Below are 19,157 nucleotides of genomic sequence, written 5' to 3'. Positions count from 1 at the left end.
CTGCAATCATCTTCCTGACCTCTCCGCCCCCACCTCACTCCGGCCTATCACCTTCACCTTGACCTCCCTCCATCTATCGCATTTCCAAAGCCCCTTCTCCCTACCTTTTATCTTAGCCTGCTGGACACACTTTCCTCATTCCTGAAGAAGGGCTTATGCCCGAAACATCGATTCTCCTGTTCCTTGGATGCTGCCTGACCTGCTGCGCTTTTCCAGCAACACATTTTCAGCCCTACTCTCACTCTGGCTGTTCTCTTGCTCCTCACATGTATAGAACGACTTAGGGTTTTCCTTAATCCTCCCCACTAAAGCTTTTTCATGCACCCTTCTAGCTGTCCTCAGTTCCTTCCTGGCTACCTTGTAATAGTCCAGACCCACTTATACTTTTAATGGTAAGGTCCTGGGGAGTGTTGCTGAACAAAGACTTTGGAGTGCAGGTTCATAGTTCTTTGAAAGTAGAGTCACAGGTAGATAGGATAATGAAGAATCCTTTATTGGTCAGAGCATTGAGTACAGGATTTGTGACGTCATGTTGTGGCTGTACAGGATATTAGTTAGGCTGCTTTTGGAATATTGCGTGCAATTCTCATCTCCTTTCTACCAGAAAGATATTAAGAAACTTGAAAAGGGTTCAGAAAAGATTTTCAAGACGTTGCCAAGGTTGCAGGATGAGCTATAGGGAGTGGTTGAATAGGCTGGGGCTTTTTTCCCCCTGGAGCAACAGAAGCTGAGGGGGGACCTCATGAGGGGTATGGATAGGATAAATAGCCAAGGCCTTTTTTCTCTGGTGGGGGAGTCCAGAACTAGAGGACATAGGTTTAGGGCGAGAGGGGAAAGATAAAAGGGACCAAAGGAGCAACTTTTTCCACACAGAGCATGGTGCATAAATGGAATGAGCTGCAAGAAGAAGAGGTGGACACTGGTACAATTACAGCATTTAAAAGGCATCTGGATAAGTATATGAACAGGAAGAGTTTAGAGGGATATGTGTCAAGTGCTGGCAAATGAGACCAGATAAGGATATCTGTTCAGTATAGACGAGTCTTTTTCCATGCTGGATATCTCTATGGACTCTCTGACTAGATGTTCTACATCCCTGGTCACCAAGGTTCCTGCACCCTACCATCCCTCCTTGGCCTCAGTGGGACAAATCTATCTCGTACTATCAGAAGTGCTCCCTAAAAAACACCACATTTCTGTCATGCATTTCCCTGAGAACATCTGTTCCCAGTTTAGGTGCCCCAGTTCCTTCCTAATAGCATTGTAATTCCCCCTCCCCCAATTAACTACTTTCCCATACTATCTGCTCCTATCACCCTACTTTCAAGAAAACGGATAGAGATCAAAGGGAGTGAGGCAAAAATGGGAACAGGCTACTTAGTAGGATGGAGAAAGTGAGGACTGCAGATGCTGGAGATCAGAGCTGAAAATGTGTTGCTGGAAAAGCGCAGCAGGTCAGGCAGCATCCAAGGAACAGGAGAATCGACATTTCAGGCATAAGCCCTTCTTCAGGAATCCTGAAGAAGGGCTTATGCCCGAAACGTCGATTCTCCTGTTCCTTGGATGCTGCCTGACCTGCTGCGTTTTTCCAGCAACACATTTTCAGCTACTTAGTAGGATGATCAGCCATGATCATTCTGAATAGCAGAACAGAAGAATCGAAAAAGGCCTTACTCCCGTACCTATTTTCTTTGTTACTCTTCTGTTAAATGTTTTATATCCCAAACATTGGAACCACGACAGATCTCAGCATAAATCATCACTGGATGAAAATCCTGTAACTCCTTACCGAACAACAATCTGGAATAGCTTCACCATACGGACTGCAGAGTTCAAGAAGGTTAAGAAGGGACAGTGCTTTTGGAAGCTTCTGTACTGGCTGCCTGGCCTCTGATTTTCTATCCAGTTATCAACTGTTAAATGTTGTGAGAAAAGAAATAGAATATAGGAAATAAGTAAATATCTTTGGAAGTTTATCAAAACTGTTGAAATTCACTGCTGACTTCAAAATTAGATCAGGTTTTACCTAGCTGTGAACAACTCATTATCCAATGATTGCACAAAGGCATATAACCAGAGATGAGCAGCAACAGAAACCTCAAATCTCAAAGCGGCACAAATAACAATAAAATGCCAAACAAACGTTCAAGTAAAACTATTATTCAAGGCAGAGAGATGATTGGGGAGGGCAAAGTGAATAAGACAACAATAAATCAAATCAAAGGTAAAATAGAGAAATAGAAGGACATGGATTCAGACCCACAGTAAAAGGAGTACATCATCGCTAGCACGACAGAACCAGAGCACTGCCCTGAAATTGCAGATGAATGCTCAAAAATACTCACCACAAAAAGAGTTTCAAATCTCCTGCTGTAGTCTGCAGCTGGAAAGATGTCAGGAACCAGGAAAATAAATTCTTGCTACCTTCAAACCATATAAATCCCTGGGAAAGGAGATGACAAATCAAGTTTTAGCCGAGGTTAGAAATGCAGCAGGAACGGGGTTCCAGGGGATTGGAAGGAAAGTGGAGTTGAGGTCAGAATCAGATCAGCCACAATCTTACAGAATAGCTCAATCAGCCAAAACAGACTGATTTAGGAGCAGTATTAGGCCATTCGACCCATTGAATGTTGGAGCAGAATCAAATCATGGCTAACATGTTTCTCAACCCTCGTCTCCTGACTTCTCCCCCAAACCTTCGATCACTTAATAATCAAGAACCTATCTCTGTCTTAAATACACTCAATGATTTGGCCTCCAGTCTTCTTAAGACAATTAACCATCCTCTGGCTGAAGAAATTCCTCATTTCAGTTATAAAGTATTGGCCCTTCACTCTGACACTGTGCCCTGGAGTCCTCATCTCTGCTACTCGGGAAAACATACTTTTTGTATTTGATTTATTTATTGTCACATGCATCTTCTTACAAAATATAGTGTTATCACTTTCCCATGCCGTATTAAAGCAGTAAAATAAATCAGACCATTGAACATAAAGGCAGAATAATGAAGTAAAGAAAGTGTCCAGTTGGGAAGTGCTCTGTCGCGGGCCATGGACCTAGTGGCCAGCCTTGAATCCCCTTTGCCTTGCCACTGCAATAGAAAGCAACATTCTTTGGTAACATCTTGCCTCCACAGATGACCTCGTCACTATGAGTCCTCACTGGACCTCACCGGACCTCACCAATACAGATGGCACTCATTGTGCTGTGCTGGCTACCACTTTATAAGTCCACTGTAAGCCCACCTCACCGACGCAGCTGCCATGGATATAGTCGGGTCTCGTACTGCAGACAGACTGGCTTCTTTGAAGCTGCGCTGACAGACGCCACCGTGAACCTAAACTCACCTCCACAGCAGCAACCACGAGATCAGCTCTAGGAGCACCTCGTCACTACAAAAGCTGCCGGAAAGCCAAACTTACCTCTGATGACACCGCCATGAGTCCACGCTGCTGAGCCTAATTCAGTCTGCACTGCTGGGCCCACTCGATGCTGAGGTGAGGGGGCACAGGGTGAGAGAAGAGGGGGGCAGCGAGAGAAAAAACAATGGACTAGGGCTTTACAAGGGAGAAGAACACACCCCAAATCTGCAAACACACACACCCCCATCACTCCCTGGTCTGGTATTTCAAACTGGTAGGCAGCCCACTGACAAAAATGGGCACAGACATTTTCAAAAATTTCAGTTACTAGTGAATGTTCAAGCATCTCCATAAAGCAAACTGCACATACACCTCAGTGAACACTGCAATGATTTATATCCAATAACCTTTGCTTACAGCCCAATTCACACAAAAGACAAACAACCACTGAGTGAAAACGTTGCCCCATAGGAGTCTTTTATATCTTTCCCCTCTCACCCTAAACCTATGCCCTCTAGTTATGGACTCCCCAATCCCAGGGAATAGATTTTGTCTATTTACCCTATCCATGCCCCTCATAATTTTGTAAAACTCTATAAGGTCACCCCTCAGCCTCCTACACTCCAGACAAAACAGCCTCAGCCTGTTCAGCCTCTCCTTATAGCTCAATTCCTCCAACCTTGGCAACATCCTTGTAAATCTTTTCTGAACCCTTTCACGTTTGACAATGTCTTTCCGATAGGAAGGAGACCAGAATTGCACACAATATTCCAACAGCAGCCTAACCAATGTCCTGTGAGGTAAAAACAATGACTGCAGTTGCTGGAAACCAGATTCTGGATCAGTGGTGCTGGAAGAGCACAGCAGCTGAGGGATGGCCTTATAGAGTTTTACAAAATTATGAGGGGCATGGATAGGGTAAATAGACAAAATCTTTTCCCTGGGGTTGGGGAGTCCATAACTAGAGGGCATAGGTTTAGGGTGAGAGGGGAAAGATATAAAAGACTCCTATGGGGCAACGTTTTCACTCAGTGGTATGTGTATGGAATGAGCTGCCAGAGGAAGTGGTGGAGGCTGGTACAACTGCAACAGTTAAGTGGCATTTGGATGGGTAAATGAATAGGAAGGGTTTGGAGGGATGTGGGCCGGGTGCTGGCAGGTGGGACATGATTGGGTTGGGATATCTGGTCGGCATGGTCATGATGAAGGGCTTTTGCCCGAAACGTTGATTTTGCCTGTCCTCGGATGCTGCCTGAATTGCTGTGCGCTTCCAGCACCACTGATCCAGAACCAATGTCCTGTACAGCCGCAACATGACCTCCCAACACCTGTATTCAATACTCTGACCAATAAAGGAAAGCATACCAAACGCCTTCTTCACTAACTTGCGACTCCACTTTCAAGGAGTTATGAACCTGCACTCCAAGCTCTCTTTGTTCAGCAACACTCCCTAGGTCATTACCATTAAGTGTATAAGTCCTGCTAAGATGTGCTTTTCCAATATTCACCACCTCACATTTATCTGAATTAAACGCGATCTGCCACTTCTCAGCTCATTGGCCCATCTGGTAATCTGAGGTAACCTTCTTCGCTGTCCACTACATCTCCAATTTTGATGTCATCTGCAAACTTACTAACTGTACCTCTTATGCTTGCATACACTTCCCAGATACTGACCTTATGAATCGCCAAACAGTTGCAGTCTGGTTAAGCACACTGTCACAATGTCGTCCCATTCTCTCTCTCTTCCCCCGCACCCCATTGTTAACTACACGTTCTTATCTGATGAGTCATGCTCAGTTGAACCTTTTGTTTTACAAAACTCAATACTTAACTCTTTCCCTGCCTATTTATATCCTATGCACATTCGCATACAAGAACCAGCCTGCAATTAACTTCCATCCGAGCCTCAAAAAAAACTTGTTTATTCGTTGTTTAAAACAAGCTGCTATTCACAGCCAAGAGGAATCATTCAGCTCTCACAGTCAAACCAAAAGCGATTTAAAAGAAAATAAGGGTTCTAACACTGACTGGGAAGAGGTTTAACCAGTGACAGATTGAGTGAGTATGACACGTCTCATTGGAGTTTAAAACAAGAGCGATGTGAGGATCTCATTGAAACATAAGTGCCTTGACAGGTTAAATGCGGAGAAGATATCCCCGTTATGTGAGAGCCGAGGACCAAAAATCAGTCTCAGAATAAAAAGGACCCAATTTAAAACTGAGATGATGAGGAATTTCCTGCCAGAGTTGGAACTCCTTGCCACCAAGCTGTGGGGGCAGAGTTCTTGTGTATAGTTAAGGCTGAGATTGATGGATTGTTGATCATTCGGGGAAAATCAATGGTGTCAAGAAAAAATGTTGTAGACTGGACACAAGGAATATCAGCTCGACCATGATTGTTCCGCTATTCTATACAGGGCTCGAGTGGTTGAATGGCCTACTGCTGTTCCTGATACATATGATCTTCCCAGTAGATGGTAGAAACGGCTGTAACCAGTTACACAACTGGAGTAAGTGTGTTCCAGTGAACTGACTGTGGAAAGAGCTTTAAATTAGACTGGTGGGGGGGTGAGAAAATCACACTTCATAGTTGAAAAACAATATGGATATTTAGTCCTTTGGATTAGAATATATCTGACCATCCAGCCTGGAGAAGCAGAAATCCCTACACTATGGAGATCGTGTGGAAATATCAGGACAATGACAGGGATACAATTACCTACCTGAGCTGGCCACCCAATGGTGCAATCACACTGGGGACGGACTATTCCTGCACCGCTCCACGTGCAGGGAGAATTCAGTCAGACATCCAGCTGCTGAGAGCCCTGTAAGTTTACAGGCGGTTACAGGAGTTGTAATCTGCGGGATGATTGCGTTTTATCCCATCCAGTTTCAAATCCCCTTCACGGTGCCTTTTTCCCGCAATAAGCCTTCCTCCCTCCCACCGGGAAACAAGCAGCAGAGGCCCAGATGGAGGGGGGGGGGCTAAAGAAGGCCCCGCCTACTCACTGTGACATCGCTGCGCTGACTGTCCCTGTGCACTACCCTCACCCACTGAATGAAGATGGAGGCCACTGACCGGGGAAAGCTTTAAGCTCTCTGCGGCTTAAATCGCAGCCCCGGAAACAACATACTTGGAGGTTGAGACCTAACGTCTTGCCAGAATATTGCAACAAACGCTAACTTTCACTTTGACATACCGCCTAGACATGAGATAAACGGACATTTCTTAACAACCATCACACGCGGCGCTAAAACACATTCCATTCAGCTCGCGATCCCAGTGAATGATACGCATTTCGCAGCTCCTTGACCACGAGGTTAATAACTTGACACGACCAATTGTGAGACAGGGGCGGGACAGGTTGATCCAACCAATCAGAACGTTGGAATGGACGTCAATCCGGGGGAGGGAAGCAACTCGTGCTCCAACCAATTAGTGAAGCAGCAGACGGGTTTGAAAGTCGTGAGGTGTAAGGCTGTGTCCTGGTCTCAGGGGAGGATGCCTTTGTATTCGTATTTTTTACAGCACATAAAGTGGGAAACATTTCCAAGTCTTCAATTCCAATCAAATATCGCAGCAAGATCCGACAGAGTCACTCCATTCACTAGTACCTCACTATCATTCGCCTTTCACCGTGCGAGGTAAAAGGTTTGTCTGTAAGAAAATACTTCCGAGATCAGTGTCACTGGGAAAACTCCGAGAGATTCGAAATCGTGCTCAGAGCAGTCCCAGAGGATGTGTCTCGGTTGGGGTACTGCACCTGAGGAAAAAGGAGCTGTAGACCTCCTTGGGGGAGCAGTACAGATTTATCCCATTGATGTCTGGATTTATGTTATGAACACAGGCCGCAGAAATCAGTCTTCAACACATTAGAAAGAATGTAAAGGCACAGAAAATAATTTGGCCGATGTAAGTCATTGAATCTTTTCGTTTCCAACCATTAAGTACAGAGGAATGGGGAGCACCACTCATTCTGGAAAAAAAACGTTTTACAGTTGTTACCCCTGTGTCTCTTGCCATACGTTACCCAATCTTTTAGAATTTACATAAATCACTTAAATAGTGTCTCTTGCCATACGTTACCCAATCTTTTAGAATTTACATAAATCACTTAAATAGGGGAATGAAGGCATGGTAGCTAAGAATGGGGGGGAAATGTTATAATGAGGACATAAGTTGCGGACAGAGATGGATAGGTTTAGTAAATAGTAGTATAATGTGGGAAAATGTGAAGTCATGCATTTCGGCAGGAGGAATAAATTAGTGCAGAATACTTTTGAATGGAGTATGACTGACTGCAGAATTCCGAGGTGCAGAAGGATTTAAAGCATGAGTTACAGTTTTGGAATGAAGATAGAGCGTGTAGTGTTGAAAAGTGTGGTGCTGGGAAAGCGCAGCAGGCCAGGCAGCATCCGAGGAGCAGGCGAATCGACGTTTCGGGCATAAGACTCTCCTGCTCCTCGGATGCTGCCTGGCCTGCTGCGCTTTTCCAGCACCACACTTTTTTCAACTCTGGTCTCCAGCATCTGCAGTCCTCTCTCTCCCAGATAGAGCGTATAGTCAAGAATGTTAATAGGCTGCTACCTTTTTTATGACAGGAGTAGAACATAAATGTACGGATGTTCTGCTTTATTTATGCAGGGAATTGGTGAGACTGCATTTCTCATACTGTGCACGATTTCCATCGTCATCTGTCAGGAAATGTGTAGATTTGTTGGAGATGGTTCAAAGGAGGTTTACTGGATTGATACCTGGAATCAGAGGGTTGTCTAAGGAGGACAGCTTGTAGAGGCAATAAGGAAAAGGAGGTGTCAGAATTGCTGATTAATAAAGGAAATTAATATTATTGTAAGTTGTGGTGAAGTAGAATCTGTATAGGTTGAACTTAGAAACACCAGTAGGCAGAAAACAATAGTAGGGTTATATATAGAATACAAGCTGCTGTGGTAATTTGAAGACATTGGAACGAATTTACAGATGCAAGTAATAAGACTATAGCTGTAATTATGGGTGACTTTGATCGGCATATAAATTAGGCAAATCAAATCAGTAGTGATGTGCTGGAGGAGGAATTCTTAGCATGTATATGGAACAGTTTTATCAATCAATGCATTGAAGAACCAAAAAGGTATTGGGTAACAAGACAGGAATAATTGACAACCAAAATGAGCATGGTCCCTTAGGGAAGAATGATCACGATATTAGAGTCATAGAGGTGTACAGCATGGAAACAGACCCTTCGGTCTAACTCATCCATGCCAACCAGATATCCCAACCCAATCTAGTCCCACCTGCCGGCACCCAGTGCATATCCCTCCAAACCCTTCCTATTCATATACCCATCCAAATGCCTCTTAAATGTTGCAATTGTAGCAGCCTCCACGACTTTCTCTGGCAGCTCATTCCATACACATACCACCCTCTGTGTGGAAAAAGTTGCCCTTTAGGTCTCTTTTATATCTTTCCCCTCTCACCCTAAACCTATGCCCTCTAGTTCTGGACTCCCTGACCTCAGGGAAAAGTGTTTGCCTATTTACCCTATCCATGTCCCTCATAATTTTGTAAAACTCTATAAGGTCATCCCTCAGTGTCCGACGCTCCAGGGAAAACAGCCCCAGCCTGTTCAGCCTCTCCCTATAGCTCAAATCCTCCAACCTTGTCAACATCCTTGTAAATTTTTTCTGAACTCTTTCAAGTTTCACAACATCTTTCCAAGAGGAAGGAGACCAGAATTGCACGCAATATTCCAACAGTGGCCTAACCAATGTCCTGTACATCTGCAACATGACCTCCCGACTCCTGTACTCAGTACTCTGACCAATAATTGGAAAGCATACCAAACATCATCTTCACTATCCAATCTACCTGCGACTCCACTTTCAAGGAGCTATGAACCTGCACTCCAAGGTCTCTTTGTTCAGCAACATTCCCTTGGACTATACCATTAAATGTATAAGTCCTGCTAAGATTTGCTTTCCCAAAATGCAGCACCTCACATTTATCTGAATTAAACTCCATCTGCCACTTCTCAGTCCATTGGCCCATCTGGTCAAGATCCTGTTGTAATCTGAGGTAACCTTCTTCACTGTCCACTACACCTCCAATTTTGGTGTCATCTGCAAACTTACTAACTACCTCTAATGCTCACATCCACATCATTTCTGTAAATGATGAAAAGTAGCGGACCCAGCACATCCTTGTGACATTCCACTGGTCACAGGCCTCCAGTCTGAAAAACCACCCTCCACCACCCTCTGTCTTCTACCTTTGAGCCAGTTCTGTATCCAAATGGCTAGTTCTCCCTGTATTCCGTGAGATATAACCTGGCTAACCAGTCTCCATGGGGAACCTTGTTGAACGCCTTACTGAAGTCCATATAGATCATGTCTACCAGTCTGCCCTCATCAATCCTCCTTGTTACTTCCTGAAAAAACTCAATCAAGTTTTTGAAACATGATTTCCCACGCACAAAGCCATTTTGACTATCCCTAATCAGTGCTTGCCTTTCCAAATACATTTGATATGGTTCTCTATGGTAGGCTCATTCATAAATTCAGGAAGTATGGGATACAAGGAGATTTGGCTATCTGGATTCAGAATTGGCTGGCTGACAGAAGGCAGAGAGTGGTTGTAGATGGAAAGTATTCTGCCTGGAGGTCAATGTTGAGTGGGGTCCTGCAGAGCTCTGTTCTTGGGCCTCTGCTCTTTGTAGTTTTTATAAATTACTTGTATTAGGAGGTTGAGGAGTGGGTTAGTAAATTGCAGATGATACAAATGTTGGAGGTGTCGTCGATAGTATAGAGGACTACTGCAGGCTGCAGCACGACATAGACAGGATGCAGAGCTGAGCTGAGAAATGGCAGATGGAGTTCAACCTGGATAAATGTGAAGTAATGCATTTTGGAAGGTCGAACCCGAATGCTGAATATCAAATTACAGACTGGATTCTTGACAGTGTGCAGGAACAGAGGGATCTGGGTTTGCAAGTACATAGATCCCTCAAAGTTGCCACCCAACTGTGTCCAGTTCTGGTCGCCCTACTATAGGAAAGATACAGAGGCTTTGGAGAGGGTGCAAAGAAGGTTTACCAGGACTGGACGGCTTGCCTAATGAAGAGAGGTTGAATAAGCTCGGACTTTTCTCTCTGGAGAGAAGGAGGAAAAGAGGAGACCTGATTGAGGTGTACAAAATAATGAGTGGAATGGATAGAGTCAATAGCCGGAGACTTTTCACCAGGGCAGAATGACTTTTATAAGGAGTCATAGTTTGAAGAAATTAGGAGGAAGGTATAAAGGAGACATCAGAGGTAGGTTCTTTACGCAGAGAGTTGTGAATGCATGGAATGCGTTGCCAGCTGTGGTGGTGGAAGCAGAGTCATTGGGGACATTTAAGCGACTGCTGGACATGCACATGGATGGCAGTGAGTTGGGGAGTGCGTAGGTTAAGTTACTATATTTTACATTTGGATTAAACCTCCGCACAGCATTGTGGGTGAAAGGGCCTATTCTGTGCTGTACTTTTCTAGGATCTATGTACATCCTGTCCCTCAGGATTCCCTCCAACAACTTGTGCACCACCGATGTCAGGTCACTAGTCTGTAGTTCCCTGGCTTGTCCTTAGCATCTTTCTTAAACAGTGGCACCACGTTAGCCAACCTCCAGTCTTCCGGCACCTCACCTGTGACTATTGATGATGCAAATATCTCAGCAAGAGGCCCAGCAATCATTTCTCTAGCTTCTCACAGAGTTCTGGGGTACACCTGATCAGGTCCTAGGGATTTATCCACCGTTATGCATTTCAAGACATCCAGCACTTCCTCCTCTGTAATATGGACATTTTGCAAGGTGTCACCATCTATTTCCCTACATTCTATCTTCCATATCCTTTTCCACAGTAAATACTGATGCAAAATACTCACTTAGTACCTTTCCCATTTTCTGCGTCTCCACACAAAGACCACCTTGCTGATCTTTGAGGGGCCCTATTCTCTCGCTCGCTACCCTTTTGTCCTTAATGTATTTGTAAAAACCCTTTAGATTTTCCTTAATTCTATTTGCCAAAGCTATCTCATGTCCCCTTTTTGTCCTCCTGATTTCCCTCTTAACTATACTCCTACTGCATTTATACTCTTCTAAGGATTCATTCGAACTATCCTGTCTATACCTTACAAATGCTTCCTTCTTTTTCTTAACAAAACTCTCAATTTCTTTAGTCATCCAGCATTTGCTATATCTACCTGCCTTTCCTTTCACCCTAACAGGAATATGCTTTCTCTAGATTTTCGTTATCTCATTCCTGATGGCTTCCCATTTTCCAGCCGTCCCTTTACCTGCGAACATCTGCCCCCAGTCAGCTTTTGAAATTTCTTGCCTAATATCATCAAAATTAGCCTTTCTCCAAGTTAGAACTTCAACTTTTAGAACTGGTCTATCCTTTTCCATCAGTATTTTAAATCTAATGGAATTATGGTCACTGGCCCCGATAGTGAAGAAGGCATTTGGTATGCTTTCTTTTATTGGACAGTGCATTGAGTTAGGAGTTGGGAGGTCATGTTGCGGCTGTGCAGCACATTGGTTAGGCGAATTTTGAAATATTGTGTGGAAGTCTGGTCTCCTTCCCTTCGGAAGAATGTTGTGAAACTTGAAAGGGTTCAAAAAATTTACAAGGGTGTTTGAGCTACAGGGAGAGACTGAATAGGGGTGGCATGGTGGCTTAGTGGTTAGCACCGCTGCTTCACAGTGCCAGGGACCCGGGTTCGATTCCAGCCTCGGGTGACTGTCTGTGTGGAGTTTGCATATTCTCCCCGAGTCTGCTTGTGTTTCCTTCCGCAATCCAAAGATATGCAGGTCAGGTGAATTGGCCATGTTATATTGCCCATCATGTTAGTCCGGGTAAATGTAGGGGAATAGGTCTGGGTGGGTTACTCGTTGGAGGGTCGGAGTGGACTTGTTAGGCCGAATGGCCTGTTTCCATGCTGTAGGGAATCTAATCTAAGCTGGGGCTGTTTTCTGTGGAGAATTGCAGGCTGAGGGATCACCATATAGAGGTTTATAAAATCATGAGGGGCATGGATAGGATAAATCGACAAAATCTTTTCCCTGGGGTGGGGGGAGTCTAGAACTAGTGGGCATAGCTTTAAGGTGAGAGGGGAATGATATAAAAGTGACCTCAGGACCAACGTTTTCACGCAGAGAATGCTGCATGTATGGAAAGTGCTGCTATAAGAAGTGGTTGAGGCTGGTACATTTGCAGCATTTAAAAGGCATCTGGATGGGTATATGAATATAAGGGGTTTGGAGGGATAAGTGCCAGCAAATGGGACTAGATTAGGTTTGGATTCTGGACGGCATGGATGATTTGGACCAAAGGGTCTGTTTCCTTGCTGTACATCCCAATGACTCTATGTGCGCTTGTGAATCTAAGGCATATAAGGCTGTGGCCAAGTGTTGGAAAATGGGATTAGAATAGTTTGGTGGTTGTTTTTAACCTGCCCAGAACGGTAGGCCGAATGGCCTTTTTCTGTGCTGTAGATCTCTGAGACTCTTTGGGCATGAAGCCTGTTGAAGCCACTCACCATCCTGACTTGGAATATATCTCTGTTCCTTCAGTGTTGCAGGGTCAAAATTCTGGAATTCCTTCCCAAACATTATTGTGGGTCTATCTACAGCTCATGAATTACAGCGGTTCAAAACGACAGCTCAGCATCCCATTCTCAAAGGCAAGTCAGGACAGCAATAAAGCTTCCGGAGATGCCCATGTCCCATGAGTGATTTTTTTTTTAAAGCATTATCGAGACCAAATGGGAATGTGGATTTCAAGCCTAAATCATTAACCTGTTGTTAGATTTGAGACGGCCCAGGGAATCCCTTGTGGACTCAGACCTGTAAAGCCTCTCTCGGTTCGTCCCAGAGATCATACTCTTTGGAAGTCTGGAATAAAAGTCTCTTACAGACAGTTTAGTTTAATTTTAGTCATCCCCTTTATTCACTAATAGCAATATAACACTGATACCTATAAGCTAAACTAATTAGGTTCTCATAACCTCGGAGAGTAGGGTACCAGCTCTTCAAGTGCCCCAGCAGGCTACTCCGATGTACTGCTACAAAGTGGCTTCCTTTATACAAAAGTTAACAGATAAGTGAAAGACAATAATTCGTAAGGAAGAAACGTTAAATTGACAAGTCTGTGTACGCTTGACTAATTGGCAGCACAGTGGCACAGCAGCTAGCACTGCTGCCTCACAGCGCCAGAGACCCAGGTTCAATTCCCGCCTCAGGCAACTGTCTGTGTGTCGTTTTGAACTGCTGTAATTCATTCTCCCTCTGTCTGCGTGGGCTTCCTCCGGGTGCTCTGGTTTCCACCCGCAGTCCAAAAATGTGCAGGTTCAGTGAATTGGCCATGTTAAATTGCCCGTAGTGTTAGGTGAAGGGGTAAATGTAGGGGAGTGGGTCTGGGTGGGTTGCTCTTCGGAGGGTCGGTGTGGACTTGTTGGGCCGAAGGGCCTGTTTCCACACTGTAAGTAATCTAATCTAATCTAATCACATCACTCCTACAAGCCCTAAACCATTCATCAGGTGGGAAAAACATACCCAGCCAAATTAGGTGCCTGCTAGCAAGATAAACTCCTATCATAAAGAGGTACCAGTCTGAGCTAATTGGAGAGTTCATAAGGTAAACTTGCACAGTTGACGTCTGATACAATTTTTTTAATTTCAAAACATACTTTATTCATAAAATATTTTGATGCTCTGTACAGTTGGTCATGCCATACATACGTAAACATTCCATTTCTTTGCATACAGAGATCAGAATTTATCATTTGTATATACAGGTCTGTACGTTTATCAATCATATATCCATATATTTAGCTGAGGCGTCAGCAGAGCCCAAATGACTGCATGGGCCCCCTGTTCTTCTTAGGCAGACAGATGTTACATGGTGGTTTTTCCCCTCCCTCTGACATCTCCCCTATACCTTCCTCCAGTCACCTTAAAATTATGGCCCCTTGTGACAGCCATTTTAGCCTTGCGGGGAAGTCTCTGGATATCTACTCTACCTATGCCTCTCATTACCTTGTATACCTCTATCGAGTCACCTCTGTTCTTTCTTCTCTCTGGTGTGAAAAGACCAAGCTCACTCAACCTCTCTAAATAAGTCAAGCCCTCCAATCCAGGCAGCATCCTGGTAAATCTCCTCTGCACCCTCTCAAAAGCATCTACATCCTTCCTACAATGAGGAGACCAGAACTGAACACAATATTCCAAATGTGATCAAAACAAGGTTTTATAGAGCTGCAGCAAAACCTGGCAGCTCTTAAATTCAGTCCCCCTGTTAATGAAAGCCAAAACACCATACGCCTTCCTAACAACCCTATCAACTTGGGTGGCAACTTTGAGGGATCTCTGTATGTTCCACCACACTGCTAAGAATCCTGTCCTTAACTCTGTATTCAGCAATCAAATTCAACCTTCCAAAATGAATCAGTTCACATTTATCCAGGTTGAACTCGTTCTGCCACTTCTCAGTCCAGCTCTGCATCCTGTCAATATCTTGCTGCAGCCTGCAACAGCTCTCTACACTGTCTACAACACACCAACCTTTGTGTCATCGGCAAACTTGCTAACGCTTCCACTTCTTCATTCAAGTCATTTTTAAAAACTACAAAGAGCAGAGGCCCAAGAGTGGCTATCCACTCTATCTATGCCTCACCATCTTGTACACCTCTGTCAAGTCACCCCATCTTTCTTTGCTCCAATGAGAAAGGCCCCAGCTCCCTCAACCTTTCTTCATAAGACATGCCCTCCACTCCAGGCAGCATCCAGGTAAATATCCTCTGCACCCTATCTAAAGCTTCCACATTCTTCGTATAATGAGACAACCAGAACTGAACACAAGATTCCAAGTATGATCTAACCAGGGCTTTACAGAGCTGAAGCATAACCTGACAGCCCTTAAACTTAATCCCCCTGCTAATGAAAGCCAACACACCATATGCCTTCTTAACAACCCTTGGGTGGCAAGGTTATCCTGTTTTCCTACCTCTCTTCCCAGTGTTTTTTCTAACCCACCAACACTGCGATTTCATGTGGCCTATTTTATTGCAGTGAAAACACCAGAGCTTTTTAAACTTCTCTTTCCCCTTCATGAGTTTCCTTTATATCCTGTGTTAAGCTATCTTTATTATCTTCACTGAGATCTACTGTTTCCTCACCACATGAAGATTTCTCTTTTCCCCAATTTCTATCCCTCCCGGATTGAAATTGATCCTCTGAAGCCAAACTTTGATGTATGAATCAACTCATAATCATCAGCCATTTCAGCTGCTAATCTTGCCGTTTTAACTCTCTGCTTTTCCATGTGAGTTGTCACCACCTCAGGAAGTGAATTTTTGAACTCCTTCAAAATAATCATCTCCCTCAGAGCTTCATATGTTTGATCTATTTTTAATGCTCTTACCCATCCATCAAAATTGTGTTGTGTGATCCTTACAAACTCAATGTATGTTTGACCAAGGTCCCTCCTTAGATCTGGCACAAGCTTATATGCACTTAAGATGGCTTTCTTCACCTCCTCATTAGCCCCAGATACCTCCTCTGATAGTAAGGCAAATACCTCACTAGCTCTACGTACCAGCTTTGTTTAGATCAACAAAACCCACATGGTATCTGGCCAATTCATTTGTTTAGCTACCTTCACAAATGAGATGAAAAAGGCTTCTATATCCTTCTCATCAAATTTGACACTTGTTTTTCTGAGACCCTCCACCAACACCAAGACAAAGTATTCGTATAGGACCTCACCTACCTCTTTTTCATTACCCCTTTTAGGCCTTCTAATTCCTTGTTTAAGTTATTTCCTACATTCCTGATGCACTTGCTTTATCAGGGCCCATCTTCCTGGACTTTCCATATGCTGCTTTTCCTTTTTGACAAAGGTCACAAGATTTCTGGTCTTCCAAAGTTCATGTAACTTGCCACACACATCCTTCGTTCTGACAGGAACATGCCACTCTGAACTCTTATCAACTGCTGTTTGAAATACCCCCACATGTCCATAGTGGATTTACCCTGAAACAGCTGCCTCAATCAAAATTCGTCAGTTCCTGCCTAATATTGTAGTGTAGTGTAAAGGGGTGGCACGGTGACTCAGTAGTTAGCACTACTGCCTCACAGTGCCAGGGACTTGGGTTCAATACCAGCCTTGGGTGACTGTGTGGAGTTTGCATATTCTCCCCGTATCTGTGTGGGTTTCCTCAGGTCAGGTAATTGGCCATGATAAATTGCCCAGTGTTAGGCGCATTTGTCAGAGGAAAATGGGTCTGAGTGGGTTACTCTTCAGAGGGTAGGTATGGACCTGTTGAGCCAAATGGCCTGTTTCCACACCATAGGGAATAAAATTTAAAAAGTAGTTCGTCTTCACCCAAGGACACCCTACTCCTTATCCATGAGTATCTTAAAACTGTAATGTAGGGGTGCCTGGAGTGGACGAAGTTAAAAATCACACAACACCAGTTAGCAGTGCTCCCAAGTGCCAAAACCTTACTGAGTTCTTTGAGAAGGTGATCAAACAGGTGGATGAAGGTAAAGTGGTTGATGTGGTGTACGTGGACTTCACTAAGGCATTTGATAAGGTTCTCCACGGGAGGCTATTGCACAAAATATGGAGGCATGGGATTGAGAGTGATTTAGCGGTTTCAGCCTGGAATTTAGTTACTCGTGGTGTACCACAAGGATCTGTTTTGTGGCCACTGCTGTTTGTCATTTTATATAAATAACCTGGATGAGGGCATAGAAGGACGGGTTAGTAAATTAGCGGACAACACTAAGGTCGGTGGAGTTGTGGATAGTGCCGAAAAATGTAGCAGTTACAGAGGGACACAGATGAGCTGCAGAACTGGGCTGAGAGATAGCAAGTGGAGTTTAATGCGGAAAAGTATGAGGTGCTTCACTTTGGAAGGAGCAACAGGAATAAAGAGTACTGGGTTAATGGTAAAATTCTTGGTAGTGTAGATGAGCAGAGAGATCTTAGTGTCCAGGTACATAGATCCTTGAAAGTTGCCACCCAGGTTGATAGGGTTGTTAAGAAGACGTAAGGTGTGTTAGCTTTTATTGGTCGAGGGATTGAATTTCAGAGCCACGAGGACATACTGCAGCTTTACAAAACTCTGGTGCAGCTGCACTTGGAATTTTGTGTACAGTTCTGGTCACCACATTATAAGAAGAATGTAGAACCTTAACAGGATGTTGCCTGGTATGGAGGGAAGGTCTTACAAGGAAAGGCTGAGGGACTTGATGCTGTTTTCGTTAGAGAGAAGAAGGTTGAGAGGTGACATAATTTAGACATATAAGATAATCAGAGGGTTAGATAGGGTGGACAGTGAGAGCTTTTTTCCTCAGATGGTGATGGCTAGCATGAGTGGACATAGCTTTAAATTGAGGGATAGCAGATATAGCACAGATGTCAGAGGTGGCTTCTTTACTCAGAGAGTAGAAGAGGCGTGGAATGCCCTGCCTGCAACAGTAGTAGATGCGCCAACTTTAAGGGCATTTAAATGGTTGTTGGATAGACATATGGATGAAAATGGAGTAGGGTAGGATAGACGGGCTTCAGATTGGTTCCACAGGTCGGCGCAACATTGAGGTCCGAGGGCCCGTACTGTACTTTAATGTTCTTTGCTCTATGTTCCATGTTTAATATATGTAGTTGATTGCTCTGCCATTTCTTTATTTCACATGATAACTTCCCCTGTTTCTGTTGATACGGGTTTTCATTAATCATTTCTTTCTCTTCATATAACTTTTAGAAGCTTTTCCCTTTAGTTTGTATATTCTCTGTAAGCTTATTTTTATTCTTAACTTTCCCATCTTAATCAATGCCTTATTCTTCTTTTGCTAAAATCTGAATTGCTGCCAGTTTTCATGTCTGCTGCTCTTTTTGGCCAATTTGTACGCCCCTTCCTTGGATCCATTGCTGTCCCTAATATTCCTTGTTAGCCATGGCAGGGCCACCTTTCCCATTTTATTTTGTGCCAAACAGGAATGAACAACAGTTGTAGTTCCTTCACGTGCTCTTTAAATGTTTGTCCTCCCTTTATGTTCTGTCCCCCAATTTATTGTAGCCTGCTAATGCCTCACACCATTGTAATTGCCTCTATTTAGATTTTAGCCCCTCGTCTCAGAATCAACTCTGTCACTCTCCATCTTAATGTCGAGTTCTGAGTTCTGACTGAATTCTTCAGTCTCCTACAAGGGGCCTCATACAGCTAGATTGCCAATTCTTCCCTTTTCGTGACATAATTAACATTTTGAAATTAAAGTTGCTTTAGTACTAGAAGACCATAGGACTGTTTTCTCACTTGAGAGAGAGAGAGATGGCTAATGTTGCTTTAACATGAAGGTTACCATATCTCACGCAATGGGCAAGTTTAGGAATGTGGGACCTTCATGGTGACCTCAGCCGAAACAGAGATTGAGCACATGCTGTTGCATCACTCTGCATCACAAACCAGCTGGCCAGCCAACTCAGTTAACCCACCCCTGGCTATTACACCGTAGGCACTTGAATATGGACTTCATTTGAGCCCGCAATGTATCAATCCAGAAAACCATCTCATACACACTCCTGGAATGTCTCCTCTATCGTATTGTTACTGATGTGATTTGCTCAATTTACGTGCAGATTGAAGTCACCCAGAATAACTATAAGATATCAGAACAGAATTAGGCCATTTGGCCCACCAAGTCTGCTCCACCATTTGATCATGGTTGCTATGTTGCTCAACCCCCTTC

General features: G+C 44.0%; 2 protein-coding genes and 1 long non-coding RNA gene across 11 annotated transcripts in view; 1 reads left to right on the top strand and 2 right to left on the bottom strand.

The window, feature by feature from the left end:
- LOC122543964 overlaps positions 1–6,649 on the bottom strand; it is a 21,297-nt gene extending 14,648 nt beyond the window's left edge. Inside the window, exons 1-4 of one of the 4 annotated variants that reach the window (XR_006310219.1) lie at positions 6,566–6,623; positions 6,089–6,190; positions 2,346–2,443; positions 1,790–1,913 (exon numbers count right to left, since the gene is read on the bottom strand). This is a non-coding gene — a long non-coding RNA (uncharacterized LOC122543964). Of the gene's footprint in view, positions 1–1,789; positions 1,914–2,345; positions 2,444–6,088; positions 6,513–6,565 lie in introns of those variants that run through there. The other 3 variants (XR_006310218.1, XR_006310217.1, XR_006310220.1) reach the window with 3 other exon arrangements.
- The window catches only part of LOC122543958 (zinc finger protein 239-like), a 100,486-nt gene that overhangs the window by 64,330 nt on the left and 16,999 nt on the right, over positions 1–19,157 (top strand). The window contains exon 3 of one of the 6 annotated variants that reach the window (XR_006310207.1): positions 3,137–3,411. The exons of the other annotated variants lie outside the window; for them this stretch is intronic. The gene's annotated coding sequence lies outside the window, so the exon portion shown is untranslated. Of the gene's footprint in view, positions 1–3,136; positions 3,412–19,157 lie in introns of those variants that run through there. 6 annotated transcript variants of the gene reach the window in all.
- The window catches only part of LOC122543960 (zinc finger protein 229-like), a 50,515-nt gene that overhangs the window by 16,356 nt on the left and 15,002 nt on the right, over positions 1–19,157 (bottom strand). The window lies entirely within an intron of this gene.

This window comes from Chiloscyllium plagiosum, chromosome 45 (assembly GCF_004010195.1).
Source record: "Chiloscyllium plagiosum isolate BGI_BamShark_2017 chromosome 45, ASM401019v2, whole genome shotgun sequence".
Taxonomy (NCBI): Eukaryota; Metazoa; Chordata; class Chondrichthyes; order Orectolobiformes; family Hemiscylliidae; genus Chiloscyllium; species Chiloscyllium plagiosum.
Note: the sequence above shows the minus strand (reverse complement) of the source record. Positions and strands in the feature narration are given on the sequence as shown.